Source organism: Arachis stenosperma, chromosome 5, assembly GCF_014773155.1.
Source record: "Arachis stenosperma cultivar V10309 chromosome 5, arast.V10309.gnm1.PFL2, whole genome shotgun sequence".
In the NCBI taxonomy this organism is placed as follows: Eukaryota; Viridiplantae; Streptophyta; class Magnoliopsida; order Fabales; family Fabaceae; genus Arachis; species Arachis stenosperma.
The window spans coordinates 93,417,545-93,420,482 of record NC_080381.1 but is presented as its reverse complement, the minus strand read 5'-3'; the positions used below and the strand labels follow the sequence as shown (position 1 = coordinate 93,420,482).

General features: G+C 35.9%; 1 non-coding gene across 1 annotated transcript; it reads right to left on the bottom strand.

Moving 5' to 3' along the window:
• Nucleotides 1–1,344: 1,344 nt before the first annotated feature.
• Nucleotides 1,345–1,448, bottom strand: LOC130984773 (small nucleolar RNA R71). The gene has a single exon (XR_009088684.1). It is a non-coding gene; the product is annotated as a small nucleolar RNA R71 (small nucleolar RNA).
• Nucleotides 1,449–2,938: the final 1,490 nt, after the last annotated feature.

Here is a 2,938-nt window from a genome sequence, read left to right as displayed (position 1 = left end):
TTAAAAATCTTATCTTTTCAAAATCTTTTTCAAAAATCATATCTTTTCCAATTTTTCCTCTTTTTCGAAAATTTCAAAAATCTTTTTCAAAATATTTTCAAAATCTTTTTCTTATCTTTTATATCATATTTTCGAAAATATGCTAACAATTAATGTGATTGATTCAAAAATTTGAAGTTTGTTACTTTCTTGTTAAGAAAGGTTCAATCTTTAAATTCTAGAATCTTATCTTGTAGCTTCTTGTTAGTTAAGTCATTTTAAAAATTAAATCTTTTTCAAAATATCTTTTTCTTAAAATTTTTATCTTATCTTTTTATCATATCTTTTTCAAAAATTTTATCTTTTTCAAAATTTGATTTCAAAATATCTTATCTAACTTCTTATCTTCTTATCTTTTCAAATTTGATTTTAATATCTTTTTCAACTAACTATTTGACTTTTTGTTTGTTTCTTATCTTTTTCAAAACCACCCAACTACTTTTTCCTCTTCAATTTTCGAAAATACCTCTCTCTTTTTCAAAAATTCTTTTTAATTAATTAATTGTTTTAAATTTTAATTTCAATTACATCTTATCTCTAATTTTCAAAAATTGCTAATCCCTTTTTCAAAATTATTTTCGAAATTTCCCCTCTCTTTTCTTATTCTATTTAATTATTTAATTACTAACACTTCTCTTCACCTCTCTCCATCTAAATATCCGAACCCACTCTTCTACATTCTTCTCCCCTTTCTTTTTCTACTAACATAAAGGAATCTCTATACTGTGACATAGAGGATTCCTCTTCTTTTCTTGTTTTCTTCTCTTTCATATGAGCAGGAACAGGGAAAAGGGCACTCTTGTTGAAATTGATCTTGAACCTGAAAGGACTCTGAAAAGGAAACTAAGAGAAACTAAATTACAACAATCCAGAAACAACCTTTCAGAAATTTTTGAACAAGAGGAGGAGATGGTAGCCGAAAATAATGATAATGCAAGGAGAATGCTTGGTGACTTCACAAAGCCAACGTCCAAATTTGATGGAAGATGCATCTCCATTCTTGCCATTGGAGCCAATAATTTTGAGCTTAAGCCTCAACTAGTTGCTTTAATGCAACAAAACTGCAAGTTTTATGGACTTCCATCTGAAGATCCTTATCAGTTTTTAACTGAGTTCTTGCAGATCTGTGAGACTGTAAAGACGAATGGAGTTGATCCTGAGGTCTACAGACTCATGCTTTTCTCTTTTGCTGTAAGAGACAGAGCTAGAATATGGTTGGATTCACAACCTAAGGATAGCCTGGACTCCTGGGATAAGCTGGTCACAGCCTTCTTGGATAAATTCTTTCCACCTCAAAAGCTGAGCAAGCTGAGAGTGGATGTTTAAACCTTCAAACAAAAAGATGGTGAATCCCTCTATGAAGCATGGGAAAGATATAAGTAGCTGACAAAAAGATGTCCATCTGACATGTTTTCAGAATGGACCATATTAGATATATTCTATTATGGTCTATCTGAATTTTCGAAAATGTCATTGGACCATTCTGCAGGTGGATCTATTCACCTAAAGAAAACGCCTGAAGAGGCTCAAGAACTCATTGATATGGTTGCAAACAACCAATTCATGTACACTTCTGAGAGGAATTCCGTAAATAATAGGATACCTCAGAAGAAAGGAGTTCTTGAAATTGATGCTCTGAATGCCATATTGGCTCAGAACAAAGTGTTGACTCAATAGGTCAACATGATCTCTCAAAATCTGAATGGATGGCAACATGCATCCAACAGTACTAAAGAGGTAGCTTCTGAAGAAGCTTATTGGTGAACGAAATTGCAATCACACTTTTGCAATCCCGCACAACTAACCAGCAAGTGCACTGGGTCGTCCAAGTAATACCTTACGTGAGTAAGGGTCGATCCCACGAAGATTGTCGGCTTGAAGCAAGCTATGGTTATCTTGTAACTCTTAGTCAGGATATCAATAATTATCAGGGTTGATTGTAAAAAGCAAAAGAACATGAAATAAGTACTTGTTTTGCAGTAATGGGGAACAGGCTGAGGTTTTGGAGATGCTCTATCTTCTGAATCTCTGCTTTCCTACTGTCTTCTTCTTCAAACACGCTAGGCTCCTTCCATGGCAAGCTGTATGTAGGGTTTCACCGTTGTCAATGGCTACCTCCCATCCTCTTAGTGAAAATGTTCAACGCACCCTGTCACGGCACGGCTATTCAGCTGTCGGTTCTCGATCATGTCGGAATAGAATCCAGTGATTCTTTTGCGTCTGTCACTAACGCCCCACAATCGCGAGTTTGAAGCTTGTCACAGTCATTCAATCATTGAATCCTACTCAGAATACCACAGACATGGTTTAGACCTTCCGGATTCTGATTAAGGAATCTAAGAGATATCCACCCAATCTAAGGTAGAACGGAGGTGGTTGTCAGGCACACGTTCATAGGTGAGAATGATGATGAGTGTCACGGATTCTAAGAGATATCCACCCAATCTAAGGTAGAACGGAGGTGGTTGTCAGGCACACGTTCATAGGTGAGAATGATGATGAGTGTCACTGATCATCACATTCATCAGGTTTAGGAACAAGTGATATCTTAGAATGGAAGCATGCATGATTGAATGAAAAACAGTAGTAATTACATTAATCCATCAAGACACAGCAGAGCTCCTCACCCCCAACCATGGGGTTTAGAGACTCATGCCGTAAAAGATACAATGAGAAACATGTAATGTGTCATGAGGTACAGATACAATGTCAAAAGATCCTATTAATAGTGAACTAGTGATCTAGGGTTTACAGAGATGAGTAAATGACAAAAAAATCTACTTCCGGGCCCACTTGGTGTGTGCTTGGGCTGAGCATTGAAGCATTTTCGTGTAGAGACTCTTTCTGGAGTTAAACGCCAGCTTTTATGCTAGTTTGGGCGTTTAACTCCAATTTTTAT